General features: G+C 40.6%; 1 protein-coding gene across 16 annotated transcripts in view; it reads right to left on the reverse strand.

Annotated features, from left to right (window-relative positions):
• FBXW7 (F-box and WD repeat domain containing 7) overlaps positions 1–12,160 on the reverse strand; it is a 295,965-nt gene that overhangs the window by 246,998 nt on the left and 36,807 nt on the right. For all 16 annotated transcript variants that reach the window (XR_010601814.1, XR_010601815.1, XR_010601816.1 and 13 more), the window contains one exon: positions 2,927–2,976. The gene's annotated coding sequence lies outside the window, so the exon portion shown is untranslated. The remainder of the gene's footprint in view (positions 1–2,926; positions 2,977–12,160) is intronic.

The following is a 12,160-nucleotide window of genomic DNA, read 5'->3' on the forward strand; positions in this document are numbered from 1 at the left end:
TGCCAAGGATTATTAAACAACTGGGAATTTAGAAAATGTACTGAGTAGTTAACCATGTCCATATTGTGGGTGAAATTTGACCCACAAAGATTTCAGGTTTCCAAATCTATGACCTATAGAAGTCTTTATAAGCTCAGTAAAAACTGTTTATTACCAAACTAAATACCATACTACTGTCTGAATACTACACAAAAACAGAAAATGAAATTGACTAGAAAATGAAAGTGATTAGGCTATATTAATTTCTAAACTAGAGAGAACAGAAAAGTATGACAGTGAAATGCAAAAATTCAGCTGTAATAATGTAATTTTAAGGTGCCACTTTTGATATTGAAAATCTTAAATAAAACATTTCTTCCCTATTTGTTAGCATCTAACTTCACAATATTTATCCAGCAACATTGGACCAATGGTCACACCAAAAGAAGAAAGAAAAAGTGTCATTCTAGAAGTCTTTCAGACAGCTTCAGTTCCTTTCAGCAATTTCCCCAGTATCACCTCTGGCATTTCTGCTGCTTCAAAGCCATATTTCAGCCTATTGCTTCCTCTTTTCTGCCAATAATTTATTTTCCTAGCCATTAGTTTTCCCTCCCCAACCTTAAGTCCTTACTTACCAACCTACCCTAAAAAGGATTTAAGGTATAATAATTGTAAAGTGCTTTGGGACTGAATGGAAGACGTTATCTCAGTATTATTTAATGTCATCCACCCAGATGTTCAACTCATTGGCCAAAGCACCTGTTTGTCTGGGGAAAAAGAAGGGCAGGGCAGGAATAAAAGTCTTTGTATACAACCAGTCTTTGCAACACTACTTAAAAGGAAGAAGGCTGGCAATGGCAGATTAGCTTTTTCTTGTGGTAGGATTTTTTTTTTTTAAATAAGTACTACTCAAAGTGCAGCATAGTTTCAGAAGAAATAACTCCCTAAACTTTTCTAGGAGATGCGTTTAAAAAATTTTTAATAGATAATATTTTAGAATACATCTCAAAATAATGCCAATTAAAGAGATCATCATCAGTAATACAGTCTCACTTGTAAATATTTTGAATGTAGTAACTAAACTACAGAAATGTCATTTTTGTCTTTCAGATATATTTTTCTTTTTTTGCCTAAGTGCTCTACTAGTTCAGAAACTGGGCTGCTGCTGCTGCTGCTCCTTTTATTATTAAAAAAAAAAAAAAAAAAACTTCCACTCACAATCCTAGAAGGATTTTGTGCTTTCAGCAATCCTGCATTGGCATCTGCCTTCAGACACAAGATTATTAACTTCCTCAGCAAAAAAGCAGAATCATAATTCTGAAAAATAAACAACACACAGGTGAGATCTTCCATTGGAAAGGACTTTTGCAGAAATCCAATTTATAAGGTTAAGATATACACTTTCTTTTCTGCTCAGCAGGTAGTCCAATATGGAGTATGGGCTATGCCTCACATTACCTTCAAAACCAACAAGATGAGACTGGAAAAGATGAGAAATAGGCTGTGCTGCTTTGGATTATGGCACATACAAATTTTTATCCATAGACCATCAATGATAATTGGAAATAATTACTGAAGACCACATAACATTCTCAGAAGTTTCACAGGACACCGAATTCGCACTCCACCCAGGAGGTAGCCATCCTCCTGGGGGAATCAAAATTAACTCCTAAGGAACAAGGAAGGCTCTTAACAGAAGCTTAAGTATGGCAAAAAAAAAAAATCACAAAAACCAACTTTTCTGAAATAATTCAAACCATTCTGTATTCTCTTAATTAGCCTGTGATAATACATTATTGCTAATTGAGTGTTTATACTATAGAAAATTTAAATAAAATTAAATAACTTGGAGGCAAACAGGCATGACTTGGAGGCAGAAGTGGACATACCAAAAAAGGTTACCCAAAGCAGGCTAGAACTGGGCAAAACGAAGAGCAAGAGCAGCAGCTGAAGAGGCAGAGGTCCTACAAGAGTTTGTTCATAGGCCATACGGAAGGAACTAATCAGAGAGAAGGCAATAGAGTTCTGGTTGTCACATGAGCCCCAGTAAGGAGCCAAACGTGTGGTACTCATGACCCAGCCCACAAATACCACCTTTAGACCCCAAAAATTTCAGCACTTGTGGCGTTTCACCTGTCATGCGCTAAGCAGCATAAACTCTGAGAATCCTGCACAGATTATAATTTTAGGGAAGATTTTTCTCCCTAGTTTACCATAGGAGGTTTTGAGTGAGTAGAGCTTAGTGACATTCTGTCTGCCTAGGTGCTGTACAGGGCTCACGTATGATGTCACAGCACATATAATGCCATCTAGATTATGGTCAGAAGGATCACTACATTATTTCTTTCCCAAACTGTAACAAAGCTTCCACAATTAACAGAAAAATCACAAGTACACGTGATGTATGGACACCCATGAAAAATACGTAGTTGTCTTCTGCACTTCTTACATAAATCACTCAAAATCAAAAGGAGTTATTTTCAAATATGGAGTGACAAGGTCAACTTCTATGTTCAAGAGTTCGGGGACACCCAGCTGTGCACAAACTAATCTATTTACTAGCTTCAGAGTACTAATATTCAACCAGATATCTACTAATAAAGTCCCATCACATTAGTTCTTGCCTCTGAGATGGAACTACATGCTATGTAAGTCTTTGCAACTAACTGCTATTATCAGCATAAATCCTAGAGCACATACTGTGACAAGAGTAACTACTACTAAAACAAGGACTTTGTGCAGTAAAATGATGGTCTGCTTCCGTAGCGAGTTCTTCGTGTAAGCACAGATGCAGAACAAAAAACCCTATAAATGTAGGATTGTAGAAAACATTTTAAAATGAGCTCCTTCATCAAAATATATTGTATCTAACCAAAAAAACAGAGGCATTAGCAGCCCCTATACGGTTTTATGAACAAGAAGACAAAGAAAGCTAACAGTTACTCACCAGATTTCTTTAGATCTTCTCACAGTCTCTCTGGTAGTCTAATATTATGCCTGTATAATAAAAAGGGAGTATTTTTTAAAACTCATGTAAACAGCAAATAATCCTACATTAACTATACAATCCTTAATTAATTTACATTTAATATAAACAAACTGTATCCTTGGTCTTAGGACAAGGCTCAAAATGAAGATTAATCATACATTAAGAAAGTTTTATCATTATATGTGTCTGTTACAGCTGTCCCCCTGCTGCATTCCTTTTTTCCCCTCTCCTTTCTGTTTGTCCTGTGTGGCCACCCCTCCCGACCATTGTGCTAACTAAAGTCACAGCCCTATTCATAGGAATGGCTTGTACAGACTAACTGGAGCCATTGCTCTGCCTAGGGAGGGGGCTTCTTGCTTCTTTGTTTGGTTCCTTTGTTCAGACCCGGGCTCGGTATGGGGGGTGCTGCCCAGAAATGCAAGACCTGAAGTGGCCAAATAATTAAGCATGTGAGTCATACCTGTGGCTCAGAACATGCCTATGCTTACCTGCAGCCTTTCCCTGCCTTCTCTCCTCCCCTGTATGAAGAGGAGCCAATCAAAAGTACTGGTGGGAAACTGCCTGAGTTTGCCTTTAAAGCCGGACATTTTCTGATCAGACCTAGGAGGAGGTCCTTGCTTTGCCATCTGGTCTGATCAGCTAGGGGTCTTTGGGGGGCCCTCTCCCCGCTCTTGTTTGTTTTTGAGCATACCCGTTTTGAACTCCCCTCCCACGAACAACAAAATTTGTGCCTGGAGATCTCCTGATTATTGTAAGCGAATCGAGTCCTCTCTCCATCCTCCGATGCTACTGCCGTTCCTGTCTCTGTGCTTGCTGCTGTCCTGGGGATTGGTAAGAACTCCCTCTTGCAAACTCCCCCTGTCCTAGCTCCTAGCCTTGTTTCCCCAGCAAACAGACCCAAGCTAACTCCTTGGTCTGTATCAGTAATCTGTTTCTTGCTCCGCAGCGCCTTTGCTGCTGGAAATAAGCCTGCGCCGCTGCTAGGCTGTGCCTTCCTGGACTGTATCCTGGGCTGCCGGCTTGCAGCCACCCCACTGCTGCAGCCACCACTAGTTAACGCCCCCCCCCGGGACTGTACCCTGGGCACACACCACTCTGCCCTCCGGAACTGCTCCCCCTCCCGATCAAAGAAGCGGCATAGTGTAAGGTGCACCTATTAGAATCAGGTTCTTAGTCTAGATAAGTTGTAATTTCATTTTGCATAGCTGTGGTTAAGTTAGGTTTAAAGAATTGTTTGTATTGTGCTCTGTAAGTTAGGTTTTAAAAAAAAATTGTTGCATTGTGTTCTGTTACTTGCTAATTTGTGTAATCTTGGTTAAGTTAGATCATAGATAAGATTTTACTGTGTTCTGTATAATTGTGGTTAAGTCTGTCTTCCCGCTGCCCTAACCCCCCCCCCCAAAGCTTGCCCGTGTCTCCCCCCGAGCTCCCCAGTCACTCGTTGCAGTCTCTCTGTTTAAACTTGCAGCCTGTCTGCTCTCTCTGTCTCCCTGAGTTTAAATCTCCCTCCGCAGCGCCTCTGCCTTTGGTCTCTGCTCCACCACGTGCTCCTCTTCCCCCATCCTCACTCCTCTACCACTGCCTCTCTCTCTCTCTAATCCCTTCCCCCACGTGCTCACCCCGCTCCTGCTGCTGCCAAACCTCAATTGTATTACTGAAGTCTAGCATAAAACCCCATTGGTTACCCTTTTTCTCTCTAACACACCTCACATTTTACATTTACACCACTGACACATATTTTTACCTAGAGTTGCTGGTTATTTAACACATTTTACCCATAACTCTTAGTTGGTTATATGCTGCTGTGACACACCCTTTACATAGGAACTGTTAGCTACCTGTTACATTTATACTTCAGTGTTAATTGGTTACCAACTGCATTGGACCCCACTGTATTGTACCCCACTATTGAAACCCCCTATCCTATTTACTAAAAGAAACCCCTCCCCAATTGTCTACCTTAACAAACCCCGTACCCCTCACTATTGAATTTTCCCTGTTTCTGCGTTTTCTTAATAAAGTTTATTTTGCACCCCACCAGTGCAGTAGTTGTCCCCCAAAATCCCCTATCTGCTGGCAGGGTCAATATGAATAATACCAGAGAGGCTGAAGAATAACTTGTAACATTAGGATGCAGGCAAACACTGCTTATCACAACTATAAGAACTACCACAAGAAAGATCAGCTGCAAGCTGATGACTCCTTCGAAATGCTTTTGTATATCAAAAAGAGCAATCAGAGATTATTATTTGTATTACTATAGGAGGCCTAGTCATGGAGGAGGAATACATTGGGTTGGGCACTGTACAAAATACAGAACAAAAAGATGGTTCCTGCCCTTAAGAGCTTACAATCTAAGTATAAAACAGGTGCATACAAACAGACAGATGGTAGTATACAAGGAAATAGTGACCACATTGGGCAGCAGGATAGGCTGTTGTTTCAGCATTCCAGTAGCCTAACGCTGTTAAGTTTTTCATGAGCGTGATGGAAAAGGAGAGTTTTAAGGAAGGATTTGAAGGAAGATAAGGAGATAGTTTTACAGATCTTCCTGGGTAGTTCCCCCCAAGAGTGAAGGGTAGCATGGGGAAAGCTCAAAGGTGCTCACTTGAAAATTTAACAAGTGGATGAGGGAGGCTGGCATCATGTGACTATGGGAGGCAGGAGTCAACGTCTCAATAGCGAATGAGAGATGACAGGTTGGGTGGGGACAGGTTGTCAATGGGCTTGAAAACAAAAGATAAGTAATTTATATTTGATGTGATAGAGAAGAGGTAGCCAGTGGAGGGAAGCAAAGAGAAAAGTGATATGGTCAAAGTGATGTGCTAGGAAAATGATCTTTGCAGTAGCATTCTAAATGGATAGGAGTAGGGTAATGACTAATGCTTTGTCTACACTATGCACCTTTTAGCCATACAACTGTGCCGCTACAGCCATGCTGCTAAAAGGCACGCAGTGTAGCTGCTGTTTGTTGGGAGGAGAAAGCTCTCCTGATGACAAAAAAACTTCCACCCCCAACGAGTGGCAGCAGCTTTGTCGGCAGGAGAATAGAAGATTAAGAGCTCTGTTTTAATCATATTTAACTTGAGCTGGTGGCTAGACATCTATGAGGAGATGACTTTCATTGGGACAGAAAGAGACAGATCTCGAGACAAGAGTTCTGTAAGTCATCAGCATAGAGATAAGTAGTTGAATTTGTGTTTGTGGATTAAATTACTCACAGATGAATGCTAGCATTTCTCCACAGTATTCTTGGTGGCATTCAATCTTCAATACTGACAACCTGGTTAACTCCCAAGTCTAATGAGTTTAGGACAGAGACGGGCATGAAAAGAGAAGTCAAAAAAAAAATCAAGCAAATCAACTACTTGAGTACAAACCTGAACAAAAAATTCAAACACTGACAATTAACCCTACAACAAATTAATCATAGCAAACGAGAAATAGGCATCGGTTTAATTAAGTGTGGCAGGCTGCTCAGTGCAGTTGAACAATGTCAGCCTTGGTTTCCCCGCTCTATATATGGTGGTGGCATCAACATCTATAAACTCAGGTTGTCCAACATTTCCCATTATAAAACCCTGTTTTCATTTGCTTACAGCTTGGCCAAACTTCAACCATTTGGGCTGAAATTTTCCATGATGGGTGTTTGTCTTATGCTGAACTTTTAAGTTTTAGCATAAAAAACAGGTCTGCTGGTTCAGAGAAAAAGGTTAGCAAAAACAACAAAAACAAAGCCATTTATACAATGATAACATCATACAACTGTTCTATTGAGAAACTCTAGGGCCTCCATGCTCTGGAGCAGGGGCTTGAAGTTTGGTAAAGGGATCATCCTGGAGCCAAAGAGGTGCCTTTGGCCATCCCTGTAAAAATCTACCCAAATTCGGCAGATTTATAAGCCTCTGTGGGGAAAAAAATCACCATTTGTACATGTGCTGTAGAGACTTCTTAGAGGATGGTGGCTTAATTCTCAGAGAATTTTATTCACACTGAGCATGTCCAGTTCAGACACAGCTCCTACATGCCAAACTCACTTCAAGCTGCAGCCTACAGCATCAGGGGCTTAGCAGGGTTTGAACTGAAATTGCTTCTCCTGGCTGCCAGACACTGCTGTGGCACTGAGTAGCAGAAGAGAGAACAAGGAAACCGGTATAAAGCTGCAGAACTGCCTTGAAAAGCTATGTCAATTGAAATCTCTCAGGAGGGCAATCTTATCAATCTACACCACAAAGTAGATCACACACATCTCAGTTCCTTCTCCCAAAGCACAGAGTTCTGATGTTATAGAGAATTCAGAATTAGGCCTGAAGGTGGACTGATAGTATGAATTCACAGAAATATCTCCTGAAAAACAATTACCAAGAAATAACCTCTTTCTGCTTTGAGAGCCTCTGTGCATTTCCACTTGTAGGAGCTCCTTGCCAGAGGATGTTGTGAAGGCCAAGACTATACACCAGGGTTCAAAAAAGAACTAGATAAATTCATGGAAGATAGTTCCATCAATGGCCATTAGCCAGGATGGGCAGTGATAGTGTCCCTAGCCTCTGTTTGCCAGAAGCTGGGAATAGGAGACAAGGAATGGATCACTTGATGATTACATGTTCTGTTCATTCCCTCCAGGCACTTGGCATTGACCACTGTCAGAAGACAGGATACTGGACTAGATGGACCTTTGGTCTGAGCCAGTATGGCCATTCTTATGTTTAAACCTAAGTATCATGCTGACAGCAAAAGCAGTAGACCTTCTCACATTATCTGGAAGTAAAAGTTAAAGGGGGGTAAAAAGGTGTATTTCTTCACATAACTCCTCCCAACTTCCCCCAATGCACAAAAAACACTGTTGTCATCTTCCTCTTCTTATCCAGCCCTGGCCTCAGGGTCTTCCACTAGGCTGCTGCTGGTGTCCTGTATTACATACAGGGTGAGTTCCTGAGGAAGCCAGTGTCTATTTATTCAGATGAATAGAAAGCCTTTCCACCTTCCCTGTGAAGACATATGTGTACCTGTTGGAGACTGTGGCGCTGCTGTGCTAAAAAGGCACTATGAGTACACACTTGGTGAGCAGGAGAGGTAGGTGACAGCCAACTGATGCAATGAAGAGGATCTGACTCAGTGGGTACTAGCATCCCATCTTATAAGTGTCCCTCTACTATCCCGCTGCACACTCCTCATCAAGGTGTGAAGAGGCAACGCAAACAAGTTCAAAGCCCTGCAAGCTGTGTCAAAAGACCTTTTGCTCTCCCTGTCAGCATACATGATGGTACTCCCTTCCTGCTGCAGCATCTGCGGTAGTGATGCCTCCTCGCAGTAATGACGTCTTGAACATCCCTGCGCAATGATTTCAGCCACTTTGTCTATAAGTCTGTTTTTCCGGTGGAGTATGCTTGCCTCCCTGTTCCCTGCTAGAAGGAAGGAAGCTATGACAGGTTGCTATCAAGTAGTGCTCCTGCTGTCTCTGAAATGGCAATTTCTCAGAAGAGCAGACAGCATGACTCCCACTACAGATTCCCCATTGCTGCCAGTCTGTTCCTTGAAGAGGCTCTCTATTTGCACCAGTCCTCTCTCTGGCAGACGCAGCAAGGGAATTACATGGTTACGTCTCACATCATCCTCTCTGACTAGCTGTGACGCCTCAAAGTATGTAGAGTAAGCTTCATCCTAAAAAACAGGTAGTCTTGTGGATGTTAATGTGCATGAATTTATGTCCTCTGTGTGGGCTGCACGATGCAGAGAAGGTTCAGAAGCGCTACGGTCGATTTTGGGTAAAGAATGCTGCAGCAATTCAATGGAAGACAGTATCTGTGGAAATAGAGGTCTTTCCTCCTTAACTTTCTTCACACAATCTGCTACAAGCCTCTTCATAGCTTTGGGACAGTTCTTGTACAGTTTACTGAGGTCTGGAGATGCATAACCTCGACCAACCATAAAAATGATCTGATCTCTGTTGTTAATATGGGAGTATGGCAGTTCTCCTGTCATCAGTTCATATAATACTATTCCACTGCCACTCAGCAGATACAATTTGGAGGCAATGTCTGTGCTTGCCTAGGCCCACAAACACAGAACACTGCCAATGCATCTCTCTGCTCACAGACATTCCATCATCTAAAAGGGGAGTGCGCCTGTACACAATCTCCAAAATTATTACTTTAATGATCTAAAGTTATTTGTACCCAGCAAATAACTTCTTACTGTGAAGAAATTTAGATAACTGAAGTCTCATGTCAATGCGTCAGAGGCTAATTTCAGATATAGCTATGACAAATGTTAAGTGAAAATGATTTCTACAAGTGTGCCAACCTATGAGGTAAACACTTACCTAGAAGTGTGCCTGAAACCACTAGATCAATTACATAATTGTTACTTCATTTATAGAAAAAAGGGCATCATTCTAATAAATTACCAGTACACCTTTAAGTTTCTTGCCTCCAGTTTTTCAACCATTTATTCTTAAGACTGCATAGCCTTGACTGTCCGATGATAGCTGTAGATTTACATTATGAATTTCATTAATGTTATTCACTACTTGTTTTGTTTTTAACTTCACACCATCTTGAGCGATGAACTGAGAACAGAGGCCATTTCTCAGTGACTTATAACTACTGATTAATTTCACAACTGTTTTCCTCTCCAAGTGTCATTAAAATGTGTTGCTTTTACCTCCTGTGTTTTCATCCAACAATACAATTTAATACCTACCTTGTTATTTTTCCATATATTTAAAATTAATAATACTTGTCTTTGGCCTTTAAAATCCATAAAGAATCCACTGTTCTTACTTCTGAGACCATGATTTGAGTTCAGCTTGTGATCTTAGGCAGAATAAGTTTTGTGGTCTTGTTTCATTCCCTTGTGAAAGCAGCCCACATTTCAAAACCACCAGCTCCAATTAGACACAAGCTGTCTGTCTTAAAAGAGGAAAAGATTGACTGAGCAAGCATGGAGAATTAATTACTTCTTAGCTTTACAGAAGTAGAGTGTCAGTACTTAGGTCATGGAGAAAATATAGGAAGGCAGAACTTTTTAGTCTTAAACCCCCTTGATACACATTTTTACATACTATGAAATTTAAGTTCTGTCTGAGGATATATTACAGCAATGGCTACGTTGGAAATGGATAATAAGTACAGAAAAGATTTGCAATATATCAGGTTCCTTTCACAGTTCAGAAAGGTGACAAAACCATAGAGTTGTCCTAACAACTCACCAGTTATCTTGTAAGCAAGCCTCCCACATTACCTTCTTTAGAAAACTTAAAATTAAAGTATTGCAAATTCAAAAAAAATAATTACTATCAAAAAATTTTCCTTTTTGGGCACACACAACTATTGTCAAGCAAGTTCATAGCTTTTCTTAAACTCTTTGGAAATGTTACACGCAGGTAATAAGAAACCAGAATTTCAGTATAATTACGACTGACAGACTTTAAGGAACACAGACATTTGACGCCACAACCATCATTTTGGTATACATGCAGGAAGCCGTGGTAATGCTCTGTCCTGAATATTGTACAAGAGAAAAGGAGATTTGTACTCTGAAGATGGAAATATGCATCCTTCAAAAGCAAACTAAACTTATTCTTAACTGCCCAAAAGTTCTCAATAGGTTGACATTGAGTAACTTGGATTACTTCCATTTAGAATTGAAGAGGGAAGAATGACTAGAGCACCTTGGCAGCCAAGAGGTCCCTGCTCCTTGATCTTCCACAATGCCTCGGTACTGCTCCCCACTCTCTAGTGATTGGGGTGTAATTGAATAAGAGCATCTGAAAAGCCAAGATTGGGTAACATTTAAAAATTAAAACATGAGGTTTGCCATCTTTAACCAGATATCATAGATATTACAATGATCAGCTTTATGTAAAAAGCTGCAAGACAGAAAACATTATGAAACTATAGAAACTGGTTTACAAAGTGTCTTTACAGTGGGCTCCCACACCACAAGTGACAGCTTCTGCACAACACAGCCACCTCTAGTATTAGACATAGAGATACAGTTGCAATTAGGAACTTTAAACAACATGTCACAGTTCATTTGTGGCAACAAGCAGTTTTTAGGCCGAAAATTGTTTATGAGTTGAATGGATGAACATTTCCCTTACAGTCTCTGATGCAAAGACCTTGACTTATACTCACTCACTGAGCAAAATTCATTTTAAAGCTTCTATGAAGCATTCTGGTAACTGAAACACATTAAAAATAGGGCCTAGTCCCCTGGACACAAAGTACACCAACTATATATTTTTGAGCCAGATAGATTGGGAGAGCAGAATGGTGAGCCAAGATATTCTGAACACCTTGTCTCAATAGTACACAAGGAAAAGAGTTAGAGGTCTGAGGTAATTGGTAGAAAAGAGAAACTATTTTATACTTCCTGTCAAGATGACCCAGGAATGAGTTGTCAGTTGTGAACCAAGCCCTTTGATCTTTAAAGGATCATTCTCAGAGCCATATATAAGGTAATTGGGGGAATATTACGCTGCAGATTTAGTGGAATTTTGGATTAAAGTACATTTGCTCAATTTACAACTAAAATGTTTATTTCTCTAGCTATCATTTCTAGAAGTAGCTCCTAAAATCTGAAAGTCACAATAGACTCTCTTATTTGCACACCACTACCCATAATAAAAATTCTGAAAGCCAATTAGACCCTCAGTGACACCTGTACAGCCCCACTGCTTTCATATGAAGCCTTCAAGGACACCCATCTGTGCAACCCCTTTGCATTCCATAGCATCACACAGGTTTAACTGATTGAAACTTAGGGCTTGGCTTCCCTACTGTGCTAAATCGGCACCACTGCATCGATGCAGCGGTTAGCGCGTCTGGTGAAGATGTATTACATCGACGGAAGAGCGCTCTCCTGTCAACGTAACTACTCCACCTCAACAAGAAGCGGAAGCTATATCAGCAGGAGAGCGTCTCCCACTGACATAAAGCATTGTCTATACTGCCCTAAGTTGATGTAAGTTATGTCGCTCAGGATGGTGGTAGCAACTGAAGTGACTGATGGACTATGGTATAAGGAAGATTTACTAAGAGAGCAATGTGTGTGAGATTTGTGGGAACTTAAGCAATTACATAGATGGTTGTCCTCATTTAGTCAGTAACCTGCACCACACATGTTTTAGGGTGTTCAAAAGAAAGTCAAGCAACACTGCACAAGTCAAATAATATGATAACCCAGAAA

The sequence above is a fragment of the Chrysemys picta genome, chromosome 5 (genome assembly GCF_011386835.1).
Source record: "Chrysemys picta bellii isolate R12L10 chromosome 5, ASM1138683v2, whole genome shotgun sequence".
NCBI lineage: Eukaryota > Metazoa > Chordata > Testudines > Emydidae > Chrysemys > Chrysemys picta.